The 23,571-nt window shown below is 31.9% G+C and overlaps 1 protein-coding gene across 1 annotated transcript in view; it reads right to left on the bottom strand.

Annotated features, from left to right (window-relative positions):
- The window catches only part of LOC128988649 (suppressor of lurcher protein 1), a 516,555-nt gene extending 510,170 nt beyond the window's left edge, over positions 1–6,385 (bottom strand). The window contains exon 1 of the mRNA XM_054410137.1: positions 6,302–6,385. The gene's annotated coding sequence lies outside the window, so the exon portion shown is untranslated. The remainder of the gene's footprint in view (positions 1–6,301) is intronic.
- Positions 6,386–23,571: the final 17,186 nt, after the last annotated feature.

Raw genomic sequence — 23,571 nt, 5'->3', positions numbered from 1 at the left:
TCAGTCCAGACCTAGGAGTTATATGGCAATATCACTTAGATAAAATCCATTGGTGATTTGGCGGGGTTTGAACCCAGGACCCCAGGAACCGGGGTTCCGCGCTCTAACCACTAGACCAGCACTCTCCCCCAAAAAAATTATACAAGTATTGGATTAATATACTATCTTTGCTCAATACTGCAAGAGGACAACTGCATTGCACACCTAGTGTATTTTAATACCCTATTCAGAGCGACATACATACATCCATACACTGTCGTTGTACAGGTATCTGTATCTGTAGTTTTGCTGCAATGTAGTGGGTATTTAATACGCTGTATCTTTATCAACCTATCACTCTGAAAAGAATGGTAGCCATAATACTTTCTGCGTTTAAGAGTTTCTCTAAACAAAAGCAAAGGTTTAACCTCTAGACCTAATTTTTTACAGGGTGATTGATATAAGTGTGCCAGCCGTTTTATTCGAAAACCATAAGAGATATAAAAAAACGTTAAATAGTAAGTGCCTTGGATTTTTTATTTAAAAAATTATAGTCAAGTAAAAAAAAATATTTTAGCTGCCATTTTTCCAATATGGCCACCAACTTTGATTTTTCTTACGGAACACCCTGTATTTTATGATGTATTCTGGTAGAAAATGTAATTTTAAGACGATTTTATTCTTGTAATTTTTTTCATAAACCTAACCGTTCAAAGATAATAATGGTTTAAGTTGTGAAATTTTGAATGGTTTTGGAATAAAACAGCTGGCATGCTTGCTAAGAAACTCTTTCTCATGCAGAAATTTCAAAATTCTAACCATTGTTATCTTTGAAACGGTTAGGTTTATGAAAAAAATTACAAGAATAAAATCATCTTAAAATTACATTTTCTACCAGAATACATCATTAAATACAGGGTGTTCCTTAAGAAAAATCAAAGTTAGCGGCCATATTGGAAAAATGGCGGCTAAAATAATTTTTTTGACTTGACTACAATTTTTTAAATAAAAAATCCAAGGCACTTACCATTTAACTTTTTTTGATATCTCTTATAGTTTTCGAATAAAACTGCTGGCACACTTATATCAATCATCCTGTATACGGTATGCGTTCAAAATTTGGAAACCTCTTGAAATAATCATAAGAAATATTATATTAAATAACTAACCATAAAGCCACGTAAGTTAACTCAAACTACTCGAAAAATATTTCTTAAAACAATTTTCCTAAGTAAACAGAAAATTAATTAAGTTTGGTTGATGAGCAGGATAAATAATCAAGTAGGCTGGGGTGACAGGAGAACAATAGCCAGACCTCCTTGAACGAGACACTTCCCGGTTGTTAGCCTTTCCTTAGTTAGTTTATTTGGCGGGAAATCAACCATTTCCTCGGTTTATTTGAAGAGAAATCATCTGTTACCTTCGTTAGTTTATTTTGACAAAAGCGGCTACTTAGAGTTTTGGGAGTGAAATATAGTATTTCATTAGTCAGTTTTTTTAATTATATATTGACAATCTCTTTTATGTTTAAGTAAGGCCAAATGCATCATGGTTAGTTGATTTGAGGTAATACAAGTCACAACCGGGATGATTTATAAGTAAACTTTTATAAAAATTGACTGCCAACCTTTTCAACGTAGATGTAAGAATATAAATTATTTTCCAAGATGTTTTTGTTTACATTTGCCCATTTTGCACCGTATTTAACCCAAATAACATCATCAGTACTGTTGGATCACTCCTTTACCAGCATGAAATGGATAAAAAATCATAAGTTGTAATTGAATTCCACAACAACATAATGCGTGTAAGACACACGAATATCAGCAACGTTAAATCCAGTTGTATTTATTTCGCAAAATAGGTCTCACTTTAACAAAAGCATTGAGTTTGGGAAAAATTATAGACAAATCTGAAGACAAAAAGTATGTTTTGAAAATATTAAACAGCAAATATGTTTCAAATAAAGCCTTTCAGGGAAACATTAGTTTTTAAAGCTTTCTGAATTTTGTACTCCCTTCTATACACCTTCTTCTCAAGAATTCAGTATATTCTTAGCGTTACATTTAATACATTCTCAACCTAGTAATTCGATTATATTTGGCCATATTTTATAACAATTATAATTAGTTAATTCACACAAATGTATTCCTAAAATAATAAATAATATATTTCTGAGACATATTCGTCAAATGTATACTACAATCTAAATGAATTGCAACGCAATGATCACTTTACCACAACCAAGAGAGCTGGATTGAAGGAAATTGAAAGCTTTCACTCGGGATTACATCAGTTGAAGCTAGAGCCTTAGTGAGAGAGTGCGTTGTGAAAGAGTGCTTATTCCTCATGACCTATATTGTTAAATATCAGACTTACCTCCAATCCTCTTACGATCAATTGACCTAATACTACATTTTTTGCAGATTTTATCTTTCCAGCAGTTGTTGAAAAGTATACTTTTTGGACCTGAGGCTTTTTTGGGATACACACTCAACTGTTACGGATACGGAAACCTAAATCACACCAAGCATGAAAGCCTTACTTAAAACTCATTCAGTGCTGTGCAGACATGAATTCACTAAAAGCATGTACGTATACTTGATTAAATCTATGACACCAACAAACCAGTGAAAGTCACAACAGTTGATTAAAACGATAATAGAGAACTTTAAAATTAGTCTTAAATAAATTAGATAAAAATCGTGTTGCTGAGTTAGATTAGCTGATCCTTATTTCAGAATTGTTTATTCAAATTCCCAAGATCATTGACTGAAATAATTGAGATTAAGCTGATGTTTACTTAAAAAAAAAAACAATTCAAGGTCTTTATATCTCCAGATTGATTTAACTTTAAATACTGTGTAATCTTAGTAAAATTTAAAAAAAATAATTTATATAATGTAACCAAACTAAAATATGTGAATCAAATATGTACTCTATCAACCACTTGTTAACTAAAATTAACTTCAAAATCAAACACATAATTAATAACAACGTTCCAGTATCACAAAGGGTACTAAATTATCCTGCAAAATGCCGTGTCAAAAAACATAATAAATACATGTATATACGCAAAGACCAAGTTTTTCATTTGTTTACTAACTTTACAGACTTAGAATAATCTTCAAGTAATTTTTTTCTTGTAACATCTTAACTTTTTAAATAAAACTTTTTCTATTGAAGATAAATAATTGAAACACTTTTTTATCCATTGGTTTGTTTTAATGCAAATTCATTTAACAGATTATTTAATCAATCAAATCACTTTCCTCACTACAACAAATGTATTCACTTATAGGTAATGCACGGACAATGACAAAGTTCAAGTTCAGGTTGGAATAAAGATAAACAATAAAATGACTTTGGAAATACAGTACATCCAGCCGCCCTTGACCCGTTGTTGTGTTATTGTTTTGTTATGTAAATACACTGGAAAGCTCAACGCCGAGCGCCCTGACCTCACATTGTTTTGAATTTAATGTCATTCGAAGCTTTTTGGTCTTCCATTAATAAAGCAAAAAATTAGTTGACAATTTAAGTAAAGATTTTAATTGTTAAAATATTGTTTCAAATTGATAAAATTGTTTTACAATGTTTTAAATTTACGTTTCTTTCAATAATACACTCAACGATCCACTTGAATTGTGTATTATGAATTTGATGCTAAGTAGTATAATTGATTACATGATAACAGTAACTCTTATTTTGTTAACATCAGATTGCCAATCAACAGTTAGTACCGTTACTTTATCTATAAGTATAAAAGAGGATGTTGGTATATTTGGCAGTGATAAACTCATACACCGCTGGACCGATGGCCACGAAACTTGGTACATACGTGTAGAATTTCATGGAATAGGTTTATACACCATCAATTTCGTGATCCGTCCAATCGGCTTTGCCCCAGTGGCTCTGGAGTTTCCCATGTTAACCTTATGAGAAATGGAATTAATGAATCTTAACAGCTGTTTCAATTAAACAAGTTGGTTCTGTTCTATGATGTTCAATAGCATTAATGTTACAAGGATTACCAACAGGGTGCAGCACTATTATTTCTTTTGCATTTATGACAACAGCTAATTTGCAACCTAAAGGTGAGTGAGCGTAGCGAACGAACTTCAACCAGGACGTGATTGAGCCATGCGAACGAGATCATCTTGAAAATTAAGAAGTTTAACGGGGCAAAGCCCGTGGGTTACAGCTAGTTAGTGACTAAAGGAAAATATTGTATAGGTATAAATTACACCCCTTCTTTAAAAAAATAAATATAGTACTGTATGAATGACCATATAGTTTACCCTTTAACAGAAATTACGTTTAATGAATTACGCCATATCAACAGTAAACACACCCATATCACATGAGCAAACCTTATCTGCGAGTAAGCAAGGATTGAACTACCACAAACAGAATATCTACGCCTTGTTTATGTCAGTTCATTGCCAGCTGTAGCGGAGACTGTGTTTATGTTTCCTCATCGTTAACCTCTATAAACCAAGTATATGATGCTAAACTAACACCCGTTCAAATTCCTCAAGTGGAAGAATATAAAGTTTTAGGTTTTTTTGCAGGGTACTGTAAATGTTGACAAATATTTTAAGTTTAAAAATCAACGTGTCGTTAGGTTTTGAAATGGTAAGTTCGGTAATCATTGGTTTTCTTTCTTATTCATATTTTTCGAACAGATAGGTCTATGTTTCAATAATAGATGTCAAGATAATACTTCATAATCTGAACTTGAGAATGAAATGAAATGAAAATACTTCTTGATTTTGTAAAGGCAAATTTAAGCGAAACATTTGTGTTTTGTTGAACATCATCACCTGGGTTTTCAACAGGTTTTAACATTATTAGTAGTAAAACAATTGGGTAACATATCCCAACTATATCTGCATTTAAGTTTGCATTAAGTAAAAAAGAAAAAAATTTGGAATAAAAGCAATTACAATTTAATTTTTTTACTGTAAAATGTGAATTCCACTATAAGATATAACTTAATATCAATGAGCTGATTGTACTTATTTCTGCTGGTTGACTCTTTATATTTGGTATTTCAACATTATGTTATGTTTGCCTGTTAATGTTTGAAATTTAACTAATTGATTCTAAAGCTTAATAATCAGAGATTATTTTAGCTGTTCATGAAACTCTTCCAATAGTGATTAAAATAGGTGTAATCGATTAAAACTTTTGAATTAGCGTAAAGTAGAAAAGACAATGTGTATATTCAAATTAATATAAATACATGATTATAAAATCTTAGAAGTACTAAGTAAGTAGTGGCACTTAACTTTCGCATTATAACATGGGATACATCGTATTGTATTTGGCATACCTAATTGTTTAAATATTTTGGTAACTAATGGTCGTTGGATGCCAGTTTTAAGCCAGGTTTCTACCAAATATATATATCCATCTAACGTATTTGTATTTTTTTTTTTTTTTTTTGTTACATTTAAGACCCATACAAACGTCATAGTAACTACCGAATCGAAATATTATGGATCAATGTATTACTATAAATACTACGATATTGGCTACTACTGTACTTCCCAAATTAGGAAACTAGCTTGCAGAGCTAAATGTTTGTTTCATTTAAATTGAAAATACAGGTTATATTTTCCTTGCGTAAACCGTTATTTTATGTTCTATGCAAGGAATTAAAAAAAATCAATGGGATGTACATTTTAAATTCAAAAAAAAAACTTATTTACATAAACACAAAAAGTCACTTGTTATTAATTAAGTTCCATGCGCAATTTATAAAACCAAATAGTCATAAGCCTTGTTATCTTAACAATCCAATTAACATTATGTAATAACGTCAAATAAATACAGCTTGTTACGTCTCATGTATACGAGAACAAGCTCAGAATGTACTTATGTTCATGAATGCAATGTCAGGACATTGATTTTTGTTTACTCGTTGGATGTTTTCATTAATTTAGCTTCGTTACTACTATGGTTTGTTTTTGCAGTTATTATTCAAGCCAACTCCATATTCTATGGTTAATTAATTTTTACAGGTAATCAAGTGTAATACTATGAGCGAACAACTCTTAGCTGCATCAAAATGTCACTTCGTATAGTAAACTTAAGTTTATATACTATACACAGGTTTGAATGACAGCCACACAAACGTGAATTTCATGTACCCTCGTGTTTTGTGTACAACATGGAACCAGGATCGCGTGATGGTTTGTAGCAATATAAAACCAAAGTTGCCGCAGGGCGTCACTACCTGGCGAACCACAACGTTCCTTACTATCTATTTACAACATGTATTGAGAGTGTATTTTTGCATGTTGGCACTACTTACTGAACATATGTGTGGCACAGTGACGATATATCCATGTCACATGGCACACCAACGCACACGACAACATACACCCTCGGCGGTTTCGCGGAATATACTGTTGGGTTTAGGAGCTGACGCAGGCGCCTCCCCCCAACTCTCAGCCCTCCCAACCACCCCCCCCTTCTCACTCATACCCCCTCAGCCACGTCATAACAATTACTGTCTACCACCAGGACACGTCAAAGAATCTGCTACTTATCCAGCGCCTTTTGTGTGCCAAAAACAATTTGCCTCCGACCGCAGCCGCAATCTCGTGCCAAAGAGGTTGCAGCCCGACGGATATTAAAAGTTAAGTGAAATTAGTTGGAGATGTTTCAAGCTTCTTTACAAACACCCTTTAATTTTCGCCTTGTTGAATTGTGAAAGTGTAATTCGTCTTTTGATTTTCCTAATTATACTTCTTGTGTCTTTGTAACTCATCCTTTTTGAGCGTTTTCGGTTTTACTTTTAAGATAAGAAACTAATGTTAATGTGGCTTATCGTGTGTTCGATAAAATCTGACAAAATTAGAACTTTTTGCATTTAAAATTCTTAATGAAAGTTGTTTATTTTAAAATTTTACGTGTAATAACAAAATTAATGTGATCAATTGATATTGTCATTTACTTTAGCTGTCTGTAATTATATCGTATAGTAGGGAATGGTATAGTAATATCAAATATGTTTTAACTAAATAATACTCAAAAATTGTTTTGTAGTCTGTTTTATGCCACGACAAGTAAAAGCCTCTTTATATTAAATAATTACTGATGAAATAGCAATATTTATCTATATGTATTTTTTACGGATGTAAGCAAAAATTATATATTTTGTACCGGCCATAACTCAAGTCTCGTATGACAATATTAAATTCAAGGGTGCGATTAAATTAAACCATGCAGTCTCATCATTATTAATAACTGACGAAGTAGCTTAAATTCAATGCTAAGGACTCTAGTAAGTACTGGGTGGTGACCCAGTACAAATAATACAACATAAGTACTACTTAATTACCGACTAAAGACTGGATAATTATCTGGGATTCTCAACAATAAATTTCGTCATGTATGGTATTTAAAGCACATTACAATCCTGCATGATACCCCTCATACGTGTCTGATATAATTTTGAATACTCTAACACATTGATATTTTGATTGAAGACTACATGGCAATTTGATTTATACTCAAAAAGTTGTTTATAAAGATTAAATCATAATCCTACAATAGGGTAATTAATCAACGATAAAGAGATGTTCTTCTTCCTAATAGTATATGTGTACATGTACTATATAGAGCATTGGATGACATTATTCACCAAATAAATATTAAATTTGCAAATTTAATATTTCAAAAATGCAACTGGAAATATTTTTCTGAACAACTTATTTTACTTAACTTATAACAACTAGTTCAGTTTCCTCTGAATTATAGAAACAACTGAAGTGTTCCAGACGCATTTGTTGTGCCTTAAATAAACGTAACTAGGTGAACCCGTGCGAATTCGCACAAATAATAAATTAGGATATTATAGCAACGTCGTTAGGAAGTTGCGTCGTTGTATCGACGTTGGTCTTGAGCTTGATCGTTGGCTATATTATGCATTCTAAGTTCTTTTTGCTGTTCAGTAGGAGTATTTTGCAGGACGGAGCTCATAATGCTGAAAACTTGCGCGTATGGATTAAATATCAACCAAATGTGAGTCAAAATGTGCATGAGTCTAGTGCTGCAAGAACCATTAGATTTGTTTAGAATTCTTCCTTCAACAGCGGTTTCGACGTCGTAGATATAAATTTGGGCATATGTGGGGGGCTCCTCTTCTGACGGTTGAAAGGTACCAATTGAGTGATAAACTGTGTCGTGCACCTTATACATGAAAGGCCCTCCACCGTTATGTTCTTCAAATTTACCTCGAGTGCTGACCATTGCGAGCGCAGAGTTGTACGATCTAATGTTCTCTTTGTAGTATCTGCTCAAATGATTTGCTCCATTTAAGTAGGCTCTGGATATAATAGATTTCTCAGTATGGTGGTAGATTCACTTTTGCTTTATGGCAGCAGGATGAAAATCCTTCACCTCGTCCTCTTTGTTCTTCTTTAAAATATAGCACAGCACATTTCTGACATTTTAATGCCATCTCGCCAAGTAAGTACACGTTGCCACTAACTGTTGTTCCAGCTCCTCATCTGGGCTCCTCACGTTTTACATTGCTTGCCTTATATTGACTCGCCGTGTCCGACCAGCAATATTTCTTTGTCGTCGGGTCCTTGGCAAGTTTAAACGAAAATACAATGTAAAACCTTTTTCTATATAGATAACTCTGAGATATATAGGTAACATTTCTTTGCCGGGTATCTAATTATTTTTAAAAGCATGCAAACTGTATACATTTGAAAACCGAACAAAACAGCTAGGATTTAATTTTGTTTAAACTAATGTATTGACATCTGTTTCAGAACATAATAACATTCAAATCAATCACAATGTTATCCTTATGGAAGGAACTTTGAGGGCACCCCACGCCCTTAAAATGACATATTTCGAAAATCTAATGCCAGTTTGCACATCTACACACCTAGACGAACATTTTTGTATATAATATGTGGGGTTAAATCTTAAAACAAAAAAGCCTTATTGTTCACAAAGTTTCATGTCGCGTATTAAATATATAGATAGATTTGATACTGATTATTTAAGAACCTATCAGCTGGTGACTTATCAAACTAATTTACAACTATTTAGTAGACTTTATAAAAAGCTTATTCTTAAAATCTCTTTGGATACAAACTATAATGTTGCTTAGTTTGATGCCTCGTTAATATTATTATACTCAGCAGTAGGGGAGTGGGATTTTTATTTTCGGTGTTTTGGTTTTTATCTCTGTGATAATTGTCGCTCCTAATTCACCAGATTTATCGGATAAGAATCCTTCGGAAATCTACATGTATATGTATTCTTAAGTAGATAGCATATCACACAAATTTATATTCAGCCATTTATTCTATACTTTATTGATTTTTACAAAAATAGTTTAAACTGAGTGGACCAGTCCAGCACAGACTAAGGTGTGGCAGTCACTACAAGAGAGAGGTTGATTGTCCTACAGGGAGTCATTACACGGGCTTGTATTTGGCTTCATAAATCTGTATCTGATCGTTAAGGTATCTCAGTTGATTTATTTTTATAAAGTAAATGATTGCCTTTTTAATACGTTTTTATTAGCTCGCTTTCTTGTCCGGTACAAATTTTGCAATCGATTTTAAACCAACTTTCCGATGAGCTATATGCTTGAAACTTGAAACATAGCTCACAAATGGATGACAATGCAATATTCAATCATTTTATTTTCATATTTCCCTTGGGATACACCTCATGGGCTTCCAAAGTTTCAACGTTTACATTTTGGAAGAATTTAAATTGTCAAATATATCAGTTTATTGAAGTCAGCTGTAAATACTTAAATTTGACAGCTCGAAGAGCAGAGGTTAAGAGGTAAAGGTACTGCTCCCGAAAGATTCTTAATATAAAACAAACATTTCAAGTAAAGATTAAACTGTTGTTTTGGTTATATTGTATTTACAGGTCATATACAATGGATGAAACATATTTACACATCAAAGACTAAAAAGTAAAAAATAATTTACTTATAAAAAACTTTTTAAAAATACCATGTTTTTTTAACAACCTAAGAAGTAGAAAAAAATATAAATATGTGGAGATAATAAATACTTGTAAAATTTAAAATGAAAAACGTGGGGGGCATGCAATAGATAATAATAGTTCAATAGGTGAAGGTAATTGTAAATTAGCTATTGCATGCCCCCCACGTTTTTCATTTTAATTCTTGCAAGTATTTATTCTATCCACATATTTATAATTTTTCCTACAAAGTGCGTTTAAAACGTGGTATTTCTAAAAAATGTTGTTATTTGTAAATTATTTCTAATTGACTCCTTCGCCAGCTTCATGTATCCACACACTTCTAATCTTTAATGTTTATAAAACGGATCGTTATTATATTGTAAATTTATTACAATAGACTAGTATGTAAAAAGGTCATATTTATAAGAATGAATTTTTTTATGAAATATTCTTGATCAAATGTTAATTCATACGAAGATGATTGAGAGTATAGTGGTCTACTTCTACTAACATCAACCACAGAGCTACTACTCACCTCTGATACTCAATGTATAAAACTGCCTAAATATTTATTATGTCCGAAAGGAGAGTATATAGCTAGAATCCTTCCTTAAGCCCATGTTATAACGTTATGACTTTATATTTAGTTTTTGAAACCAGTCGGGAAGTTTCCCTGACCTATCAGGAGCTTGCTTTCATCAAATCATTACGAATTTCATCATTACATCTGACATTGTACACACGCCGAGACTTACATTAACAAGTGAACTATAGCAGCCTTATAAAGTCCTGACTAAATTCTATGTTGTATTATTTAATAAATAAATAAATCAGGAGGATATAGGTAATGCAGCCAGGTCAATGCTCTTGTCACCACTCTCATATCCCTAACTCATTTTATTTTTAGTATGTAAGCTGTCAAATCGTTTCCTTAAGAATTTTATAACCGTTAAATTGTTCTAATTTTATTTTGGTGGGTGCACCAAACCTTTACCACTGAAGGTTAATTGATCAGTATTTTGAATAGCTACATATTGATTAGACACAGCTGTTAATTAATAGCCCATACAGCTAATACACTAATACAGCTTATACACTAATACAGCTAATACACTAATACAGCTAATACAGCTAATACATATTAAGGGACCTACAGTTTATAGCGTAATCTGAACCACATTTTTGCCTTTTTATTCCAATTCCATTATTTCCAATTATTCTCAATTGGTCTAATTATCATAATAGTACTACGGATAATCGTGGTATTCACTTCATTGCGGACGTTATTCCACATCAGGGAGTATCGCATCCACAGTGCATGCTTATATATATCCACAATTCATGACCTCCTAGTAGCTGGATTACAGGATGTTTCCACCGTCCCAGTCTAAATCTAAACTAATTAGCTAAAGACATGGTCATGCAATTTAGAGTAATATTAAAGTATAGCTTAGTAAGAATATATTGGCAATATAAAATTTAAATTTAGTAATCCGTGTAAGTGTAAAATGATGGACGGACGTGAATATAAACTAAGATTTATAGACTTAACAAGCGTTTATTGCTCCAACCTCTGCCCTAGTCTTGACTTGCATGTTAACGTATATGCTTCCGTTTAGACAAAGGGTGGTAAGCGATCCTTTAACCTAGTTTTATCAGTATAGTTATCGATAACATTAACATAAAAACGTTTTTCTGGAGATTTTACCATTAGATCCACGGTATAGTATATTCATTGACTATACACAGAATGACTATTATGTGTATTGTCAATGGTATAACTCATTACTAGAACTGAGAGTGGAATTTTCCGGTGCGCTTTCAAGTGTTATGTGTTAGGCAAAGCCGAAAAAAAGGAAAACCAATTTTCACGTGCAAGGCGAGGCCGAGGACGGGAATTATAAAGTAAGTACCACAAAATCGCTTTCATTACGAGTAATGAACAATACTTTTCATCACGACGCAAAAAAACACACATACAGAATTAACAGACCTCGGTAATATTAAAACTATTTTAACACTTTTTAAATATCAAATTAATAAGGAACATTTTCCAAGGAAAACTGCATTATAACTGTAAAATTTGAATTTCAATGCTATTTTTATTGTGCCATTTTTATTGTTGGTGACAATTACTTCTTCGTTTATAAGTTTTTTTGTTGTTATTTATTGAAACCTCTACGTCTTTTTCTTTTAGACCATTCTTGTTCATTGAAAATCTAGATTTCTCAGTTAAATATGTCAATAAATACTTTGTCACCTACTTCATTTGGTTTAATATTTTTTAATTTGTCCCAGTACGTAAATCTTATGTATTTTTTTTCATATCTTTCCCGTGATTTCTAAGGTGGAAGGTTTTCAGTTCAGTTTCTGAACCTTCAAACCCGCACTATGCTGAAAACACATCAAAACAATGCCGTTAAAATATTGCCTGTTTCTATATACATTTATATCGCGCAACAATAAAAACAGCTGATTTAAATTATTAAAACAAACCGTAACAAACCACTAGCGCGCATAGTGAGTAAAGCAAAGGTAGAACTTATCGAGAGCAAGAGAAAATCAGCTGATCGTCTTTCCTTAGCTCTATATTAGATCTTGGGAAACTACTTTCTTCCATAAAGTTGATATAAAAAATATATATTTTCGATACGGAGTGATGAAAACAACTTACTATGGGGAGTTCATTAAAAAAAGTAATTAACAAATTACAAAGCTAGATATTAATTATTCAACTTTTTTGTTGTTATTAATAGACCTAAATGAATTTTTAATTGGTAATTCAAACATATCAATATACGGCAAGATAAATTTGATGGTACCATGTTCTAACAGAAAAAAAATACAAATACGATATTCTTTTTTCAAGCTCTGTACAAGCCAATGCACGTTTATAATAAATTTACCTTTGTCAGTATTTAACATGATAAAAAAATTATGGAAGTTGTTAAATATTTAAAATAACTCTTACAATACTTTCCTGAGTCGTTAATAATTTATAGACGGATCAGTTGTAGTCAGGATGATTTTCCTTTACCTGGCCTTTGATACTTAAAATATGCTGCTGTGAAACCTTATTAAATTAACCTCTAAAAATGTCACAAAGGCGCATGACATCAATAATTGGTAGCACAAGTCAATCTCCACAAACTCTAACAGATACAACACAAATCTGCGAGTCTACTTATACGACTTAGGGCTTAAGTCATAAACTATGAAGTCTGAATATTGTAGAACCACATTCAATACGCGATCAGCAATAACTCACAACTTTGACGTGGGTCACAACTCTACTCAGTATTTGCTTTACTGTATCAATCGCCTAATTGTGTTTGTTTAGCTAAATGTACTGTCGTTCTTCATAGTTTAATAGTGTTGTATTGTATGTTTGGTTGTCATGATTATAACTAGACACTTTAACTGTTTTGATAACTAAAATATTCTAATATTTACCTTATTGCAATGCAAATGCTGCCTGTAATAATTAGTACATAGAGTAGGAAAATAAATAAATATGCTAATGTGCTTTATTCCTGGAAACTACTTTATTGAAAACTACAATTACAAATTATATTTTATAAAATTATTAGGCTACTCCAAATATAGATATATCCCTTGCTTTAGGAGTTCCCGTTATAATTCTTAGTAGCTCATTGCTGCGCTAGGATCATTCCAGCTTGCCAGTTAGCAGATTTCCCATTAAGGTTCTAGACCAATCACATCCACGGGTCCGGATTGTTAGTTAACAACCGGTAAACAAATAACAAAACCAAAGCAAACTTAACCTAAATGACACTATTATGTAAATTTGTAAATATAATCTATGTGTTATTTTGAATTAACTAATTATGGTTGTAGGAAATATCTTCTGTGTATTACGAGCACAAATAGCCATTGCCGCTCTCGAAATGTATGGTCACACTCAGCTAAAGCTTTGTACGGCGCTCTACATTCCTCAGTTCTCGAGCGGCCATGGTTGTTCGTGCTCGTAATACACATAAGATTTTTCCTACCACCATAATTAACTTAAAATAACACACAGATTATCTTTTTAGATGTATTTAAAAGTGTCATTTAGGTTATCTTTGCTTTTTTAAGGTTATGTTATTTGTTTATAGGTTGTTAACTAACGTTCAGGATCCGTGGCAATCACGTACTTGTCACTCGTAATACACAAATGGCTATTGTGCACTAAATCGTCGTCGTGCACCTAATAATTGTGGAGACAGTTTCAAAAGCTTACAATTTAAATTCTTCATGTTTAATAAATAAATAATAATAATGCATTTCCTTATATTTTATAGTGAGCTATTAGCATTTAAATTTTCATTACTTTCCCTGGGGAAACAAACCAAAGTGCACGTTATTCTAATGCTGTTTATTGAAATGCATCTGTCAGTTTAGCAGAAGTATTTTAGGGAATATCCAATGAGGCGAATTTAATTCAGCTTAGTCTTCAGCTGTGCTGTTGCAGGATCTTTGTCCGATAGTATCATTATTTGAAAATGCAAATGAAAATGACAGCTGGATCTGAAAGTTAAGCTTGAAATAAATCTTGACAGTTAACTAAATATATTTCCATGTGCATGTCCACGTGTGTATCATAATACTACGTAGTATCGACGTAAATAAAAGTTTTGCAAATCAAGGCAATGTAGTCTTCCAAAGATAAAATATAAAACATACAAGTACATTTTAATGGTTAATGGAGTATAGAAGCAAAATAATTAAATAAATTGTACCTTTCCAGAAAGAATGATCAGATTACTTGTCTCAGCTATAATGTAAGCAGAAAGACATTTAACCACAATTGTCACTGATATATTACACATTATAATTAACTAACAGAATCAATGGAAGCTCTCAGTTTTCTGATAGGCAAACATCTCTTGATATGTCTGAGACAAGCTTCAATCGTTGTCGTTACTTACATATTATTATTGTCAAACGTAGGTCGGTAAGTATCTCATGATATTAGGGCAGCAGCCGGTAATCGTCGTTGTCAATGACATAGTAAAATGATTAATTAATTGATAAACTAGATAAAAGGGCTCAGTTGAAATGAAGGTCAGAAAGTATCTACTATTGTTTGGGTCAATGCATTAATGTTTCCACTGCTATGTTGGACGTTGTTATGTTCAAATTCTAGACTACTTATGCAACATGAAAGCACTCGCATTATATCCTTGCAAATAACATTCCATGAACTATATTGACCAAAACAGATTAGGAAATGTTTAATAATGCTACATAGACGTAAAAATAAAGAGCTAGAGACTTCCAAGAAAATTACAAATATCAAATACGTCAAAGGAAAAGTTTATTAGCCCTCTGAGATGGCTTGGCAAGCAATTTATGTATTCAGCGCAATATCAAAGGTTTTTTTCATAATAAATATCTACAGTAATTGGCGTCCGATTTGAGATTTTGTTTATTTTACCTTGCATCCAAAGTTTACTCAGCATTAATATATATTTCAAACAAACATTAACTCTCGAGCTCATACTTGTTTGGACTTGAGACATTTTCTCGGTTTATTCATTTTTCTCTACGGACAGTACAAATTTGGTTAAGATATACAAATCTGTTAGGATTATATGCAAAAGCATTTGGAGATAATATAATAATAAGTTTTACAAAACTATAATAGTTACGAGTTATATCTCATTTGTGCTATAGTTTTCGTATACAGGGTGTTCATAAAGGGGTGTCGCCAATTACAGGGGCTGATAGTACTAATCAATCTAAACAAAAAGTTCATAAAACATAGGTCGGAAAGATTTCGTTTAGCCACTAGCCGCCATTTTGTAGTATTTCTTACAAAACCATTTATATCTCAAGGATTATTCAAGCCACAAAAACTAAACTTTCCACATACATTTATGTGTCAAAAATCAATTAAAAAAAATATTAAGAATTTTTTTATAAATTAAAAAGTGGTGGTAATTTGAAATCTTTAAAAGTCTTATGAAAAATCGGCAAGAACACTTTTATTTGGCATTTTTAATTCTTCATCAAACGATACAAAGCTCAAAAAGATCGAATAAGAAATAGGTGGAAAATCCTGATTTTTGTTGTAAAATGTGGAAAATCTAAGCCCTATTCTAACCCATTTTACAACTAATAATACTGATATTTTAGCTATTTTTATTTGATCCTTTAAGACTTGGTATCGTTTGATAGGGACTTGGAATTATAAATAAAAGAGCTCTCTGAAATTTATCCACAAAATCAGTCATATTTTAGTAATAAAGGTTTAAAGATGTTGAATAACCACCATTTTTTTAATTAAAATAAAAAAGACATAATGCATTTTTATTGCCTCTTTACACAATATGCAATGTTTGGTTTCCGTATCTTTAATAATTCTTCAGATATAAAATTGTTTTGTAATAAATTCAAAATGGTGGTTAACGGCTAAACGAAATTCTTTTCGATTTATGTTTATGTGAACTGTTTTTAAAATTTAACATTTAAGGAAACATAACTCACAAAATGAAGGACATTTTTCATAAAAATTTCAAAATATTGTTGAGCGTGTTCTATAAAACGATTTGTCTGTATACTTTTTAAGCGGCATAAAGTTGATGCGTGTGTACAAATTATGGCTGTAAAAACGTTGGTAAAAACAAATGTGTTTAATGGTGATAAATGTACATGAAGTGAGTATGTATCAAATATAACTAGTGTACATGTTGCTCGAAATCGAGCAATTGCAAAGAAGTACAGGAGTTATTTATAAACAAATAACTTGTTTAGAAACTAATAACAGTCATAATTTCCGATGATTTTAAAAGAGTTAACTAAATAGGTAGTTTTTGTCAACTAATGGAAATACTCACAATTTACATAACAATCCTATTCCAGTTTAAAGAGTTAATTTATAACAATCAACCTGCCCATGGACGGGAAAAGGTAAGCTTACAATATAAGTCTACGTAAAAAGGCTGTCAAATTTTATAAAGTACCGTACCTAAGTTACGGTACGTTACTTAGAGCCAAACTCTGGGCCAATTTGTAGACAATAAGGTGTAGGCTACTTTAGACTCTACTCAAAAACTGGCAGAACTCTGAAATGGTGTTATTTATCACATGCTTACTCATTTGCCAAAACTCTTTAAATAAAAATTTTATAATTTATATCATTAAACACAAACCAACATCCAAAACTATACACATCTTTAATACAACATAGATAATTTACATATTGACTGTTTACAATTAACATGTGTTCTTCTTCTCACTTTTAATTTTGCTTCGCAACGGGAAAAATCTGTTTCATAATCATTGAAAATAGATTTATAATAAATAATCAATCATAAAGTTTAAGGTTAAATAAACCTACCACATAGTTATTTTATTTTTCTGGATCAGCTGTCTGAAATTGTAAAATAAGCATTTGACAGTTCTGGTTGTTTACATTTAAATGTCAAAGCAAATGTAAACATGGTGAATTTTCTCATGCTTCCATGGAGACCAATTATTAATATTTAATTTCTGACAACAGCTGGAGTTTCAAAACAATGTTTGTTTCCCATGTTAATCTTATGGAGAAATACAAAACTTTAAAGGGCCTCAGGGCCTCACTCTCTAATTATTTACCTAAAAAGAAAGTTTCCTGCACAACTTCACGTTACGCTCTTTCCAATGACACCAAAAACATGTCAATCGGTTCAGTAGTTTCGGAGGAGTAATTGTCACAAAAATCCTGCTTGCGTATTAAATAAGTAAAATAGATAAAACCGATTATCTTATATTAATTTAAGGTGCAAAAAAGGGTACTAATAAAAACAGCATTACTTGGTCGAAGTAAACCAATCTTTACTAATATGTATTTTCAAATTTCTCTGTTAACGTCAAAGATAGATTTTTATTGACATAAAGGTGTTTTATCAATAGCTATTGTAAAATCCTGTTTATACAGTTTATTTCAAATTTAGATAGTATGAGATATGATAAAAAAGTAATATTCTATCAATGAAAACTCGAAGAACCCTAATGAAAAAATAATATGTCTCGACAGAGCAGTAAAGTATGAATTTAAAATAATTGTCAGCTGTACATATTTCGACAGCTGAACGAATTTTATCCACAGTGAACCTGTCATGGATCTGATGTAGATGTTTATGTCATTACACATACTGAGGAGGAAAAATATCAGTTTCAATTACAGTGTTGGCTTTACTAAGGAGTTGTTCCATTAAAATAAAAATCAGGTACAAGTCAAAGTCAATGAGGTTAGCGTATTGTAGGGCTGCGTTCAATACTCGTCCAGTAATAATTCACAACTTTAACTGGACGTGGGTCGTAACTCTACGTTGTTTGCTGTACTGTATCAATCATCTAATTGTGTTTATTCAACTGTTAAATGTTTTGCTGGTCTTCTTTGGTACATTGAAATAATCAATTATACTCGATTAGTTTGCTTATTTTGTTTAGGTGCTTTTTCAGTAAAGAAAACATTTAGATGTGTTCACCTCTATGTTCCTCTATGGGGTGATTATGTATGGTTTTTAAGTACAATTTTTCAGATGATGAATGGGTATATATTCGTATAAAAGTAAAATGTATCCCTATTACGTTTATAAGAGACAAGCTGGCCCTACAGACGTCGTCTTGTCCTAATGTGGTTTTATGTAAAACACTCGTTCATTTTCAAGATGAACTCGTTCGCATGGCTCAATTACGTCCTGGTTGAAATTCGTTCGCTACGCTCACTCACCTTTAGGTTGGAGCTCGTCACTGCGCTCACTTGCCTTCTGATTAGCTCGTTCGCTACGCTAACTCACCTCCAGGTTAAAGTTCGTTTGCTACGCTCACTCACCTTTTGGCAAATTAGCTGTAAAGATTCTGTAAGTTCCTTTTAAAAATGAGTACTCATAAGGTTAACATGGGAAACTCCAGAGCCACTGGGGCGGAGCCCTTTTGACGGATCTGCACCAAACTTCCCACAAACCATCCTTGAATAATGTTTAATAATGCCTGAAAGTTTCATTACAATCTGTAGAGCGGTTTTGGAGTCCATAAAGGACAAACAAACAAGCAAAAAAACAAACAAACATACATTGGATTTTGTATATATAGATTTAGTCTTTACAAACCTTATTTTCATACAAAATACTAATTAGTTAGTAGTTCAATTACTTAGTAGTTTGTATTACAAGGAATGTAGTTTTAAGTAGAATTATTTATGTAACACAATCACTAACACTATAATATAAGCAATATTTTGAAACAGTGCAATGTTTTCAGTAGCACCATAGTAAAGGACGAATAGCTACGGAGAATCAATTCAGGGTTACAATATAAGGTTATCTGCAAATGATCAATCTTTGATAATTGATCCAGGTTGAATACCATGTTGGAGGGTTCCACGGTAAATTTAGTCATCCTTTACATCAATCTATTTATAGGTAGATCCTACTAAAAAATTTTAAATTTGCTAAACACATTTAGTCCGTACTAGAAGTGAGCCAATTCTACATATTTGAATCTTACAGGCAGTTCAATCCTTATTCAATCTTGAAACCAGCTGTTTGTTTTCATTTTTCAAGATATGTAGTTGAAACGCTTAAGTGTTGTAATGACAATATTGTGTGGCAAACCTAAATCCAAAAAATTCCTTGCGTCACTCTATTTGTTTCTTTGTTGAGGCTATTTGTTTCAGCAGAATTTATTGATATCTAACATTTATATAATAAAGCAGGAACTTAATAGAATTTAATGCAAAACCTCGTAGTAAAATTGAGGGCCACTTTCAACACTGGTTTAACGTAGCTAAATACCAACCACAGCATAGAATACTATACTGGATGTTATTTTCATTTAAAAAAATCAGTAATCTTGTTTTCCCTTGAAACGCTAACATATAAGGTCACTTATGCATTACCAATACATACCGAACTAAATGCAACATTAAGTTCCTCCTTCGACTTTTGTTATGAATGCGAAAAATACGACGCTAACCTAAGCAAAGCAGGGAAAGTTTTATTCATTTAAATTATGTTTAGTGTCATTAAATTAAATTGTAATATTACATCGTGCTACTCATCGTGCTGTGTTTATGTAGTTAAAAAAATGACTGTATATATTCTTAATCCTAATTGTTGCCGATTTATTGTGGCCATCTTCAACGCAAAAAATAGTTCGCACAGAGTTATTTAATAAAAAACAGTGTTTATTAGAAATTACAGTAAAACTGAATGCCCATACAATTAACATAAAGAATTGAAGGTTTAAATTTATAGATCCGAAAACAACGGCATTCAATGGATCATTTACTTAAGTATTGATTACTTGCAGATCACCTTGTCTCGCAGCGGAGGATTGATTTATTAGAGTTATTGTGCTTTGTCTTAGCTCTTTGTAAAAGGTTTTCGTTGCAAAATAAATAATCAACTGCCCTTTCGTCTTTTTTTATGCAAAATAAATATCCATGGTCTATTTAATTTTATGTAATAGATTTCTAAAGAGAAATATATATTTTTGTTGTAATACAATTAATCGTATTAATATATTATTCAATTCAAAAATGTCACGACATTTCTTTCATGAGACCTAAAGGAATAAAAACATGTTAGGAAGAACATTTTATTTTACCACGTACAAATTCGGCTTTCAAATAACAACCTAATTGTATACCTATCAAAAAATATTATCTGTGTAAATGCACGATGAGAACACTTACGCAATTTAGAGGTTTGGGATCTTCATAAAAACCAAGGTCTACTTAGATGGGTATAGTAGACTAAAATAAACAGGTAATTCATTCCAACATCTTTTCTTTTGTAAACTTACGCCGAAAACTTATAAAACTGTGTGAATCAGTCCAGCACAGACTAAGGTGTAAGACAGTCACTACAAGAGAGAGGTTGATCGTTCTACAGGGAGTCATTACACGGGTTTGTATTTGGCTTCATAAATCTGTATCTGATCGTTAAGGTATCTCATTTGATTTATTTTTATGTAGACCTGATTTATGATGTACTTAATGTAAAAAAATTTAACTATTGATAATTTTCAATATATTTTTTAGCTGCTATCTCTACAACTACTGCAAAATATTTCTATTTATATGTTTGTTAGTTGATGATTTTACGAGATAACCCACAGTAGGCCTACCATAAAATTTAAACTATAGTTGAAAAATACGTATATATCGTTGATTAAACAGTAAGAAAATCACTAGATTGTACACTAAATTAAAAATAAAATACTTCTAAAAATATTGTCTCAACAATTTACCTGAATTATTTTTTACTGTGTATACTGTTTATATTAACATCAACTTTGTTCACATATAGAAAAATTAAACAAAAAACCCTAAGATGTAAACCTATGGGGTAAATCGTTCATTAAAGTTAGCCGTACTTTACTGACATCACTATCAATTCTTAAATACTACTCGAGTATAATAATTAGTAAGATGCATCCAACGATGTGATCGTGGGGTGCATCATCATATAATGTCAATAGTGCTAACAAAGTGTAAATGACGAGATTTTCTTTGTGACAATAACTCTGTCTAAATATTTTCCTTAATCAATACTTTATGGCCTGTTAACCGGTTATTTTGCCGAAACCTTAGTATTTTACCAATTTCAAACTTTGCATGTCTACTAGGATTTTGATTTAAAGGTACTTTTTGTGACATCTATATCAAAATATTTAAAAAAATGCAGTATGTGTGATTTTTACACTTTATGTTGTAATAGGACATATGCTGCATCAGAACAGAAAAATATAATATACAAGCTCCAAAATTTTATCTGACAACACAAATCAGATATACTAATAGATACAACATAAATCCTCATCTCTACTTAGACAACTTAGGGCTAAAGTCATAAACTATGAAGTCTGAATATTGTAGAACCACATTCAATACGCGATCAGCAATAACTCACAACTTTGACGTGGGTCACAACTTTAATCAGTATTTGCTTTACTGTATCAATCGCCTAATTGAGTTTGTTCAGCTTAGCGTTTGTGGATCTTCTTGGTCTTGAATTCGCTAAGTTTTACGTAATTCGTCAATGTTTTAGATAACCAATTTATATTGTATATTAATAGCAAAATTGTTTTTCAGCCAAACGTTTTACAAATTGTAAGAGAGACTATACTTAATTGGTATATATATATATAAGAGATAGTGGCATGAATGAATCTATTATTAAGCGTCACTCCTGAAAAGAATATTATTGATAGCTGCATCTCAAAAGAATATAGAGGGGAATATTTACACTTTACTTGATTATTTCACTAGCTGTAGTAAAAATATATATACAGGGTGACAAAAAAGTCTGAAAACGGTTTAATATCTTTTTAACTAAGTCCGATAGAAAATTCAAACCTTTCACATCAACTTACATGGATGAAAACTACTTTTTGCAATCATTGCCATTATTTCACCTTCACCAGGGGACGGCCCACGAGGAGTAGGTACATAATCTTTAATGTAAGCATAGGTTGGATATGCACATCATTTAAAAGGTCTAGTCAAGTGGAGTTCATTGCCGGAAACCGCGTCAAAAAAGGTTCATCCGTTACAAAATGGCGGCAGTTCAAAATTCTTGCGGAATATACCTGCAGAGGCCTTAGTATTGGTAAATACTCATAGTCAAGATTAGCAGGGAAATCTGAAACCCGGTCAAATTTGTTTTGAAGATTGAATACTATTATTATATGAGCTAGTTGACTTTAAAATACAGTTTAAGCTCTCAAGCTAATGTTTAATACGAGTATTTGCCCATCCTAAGGCCTGTGCAGGTATATTTCACAAGAACTTTGAACAGCTGCCATTTTGTAACGGATGAACCTTTTTGGACGCGATTTCCGGCAATGAACTCCACTTGACTAACCCTTTAAGATGGTGTACATATCAACCTATGCTTACGTTAAAGATTATGTACCTACTCCTCATGGGTCGTCCCCTGGTAGAGGTAAAAAAATGACAATGCTTGGAAAAAGTAGTTTTCATACATGTAAGTTGATGTGAAAGGTTTGAATTTTCTAAAGGATTTAGTTAAAAAGATATTAAACCGTTTCCAGACTTTTTTGTCACCCTGTATATATATTTTAATATTTACCTATTTACTTTTTTATTAATTTATTTCCATGCAGTGCAACGATGATCCTATAAAAATAGTTGTTAATAAAGAGAAAATGACTCTTTTATAAATTACGACATTGAGTAATCGAGTACAGGTTAATATAAACTGCATAAGAAACATTACTTTTCTTTAGGATCGAAAAGAGTTTCACGTTGTAACGTGTTACATATCTTGGCAATGACGGAGTTAAATTATTATCGCTTGACATGTAAACATCATTGTCGCTAATATATTACACGTCATAATCAACTGACAGAATCAATGGAAGCTGTCAGCTGTTGAGGGGATAGGTGAGTATATCGTCACATGTCCGTGACACGTCCTAATCACCGTTGTTGCTGACATAATAAAATTATCCAAATTATATCAGATGTTTAAAATAGGTCAATAGGTATCCATAATATTTTGGCAACAGCAAGGGGTTATTGTTCACGCTGGCGTGTTAGTTTCAGTGATAATTAAATAATAATATAGATTAAAAGTCTTAGTTTTAAAGGTA

This window comes from Macrosteles quadrilineatus, unplaced genomic scaffold, assembly GCF_028750875.1.
Source record: "Macrosteles quadrilineatus isolate MER2022 unplaced genomic scaffold, UCM_ALF_1.0 Scaffold_3__2_contigs__length_128488019, whole genome shotgun sequence".
Lineage (NCBI taxonomy): Eukaryota > Metazoa > Arthropoda > Insecta > Hemiptera > Cicadellidae > Macrosteles > Macrosteles quadrilineatus.
The sequence above is the reverse complement of the archived record's forward strand: the minus strand, read 5'-3'. Positions and strand labels throughout refer to the sequence as shown.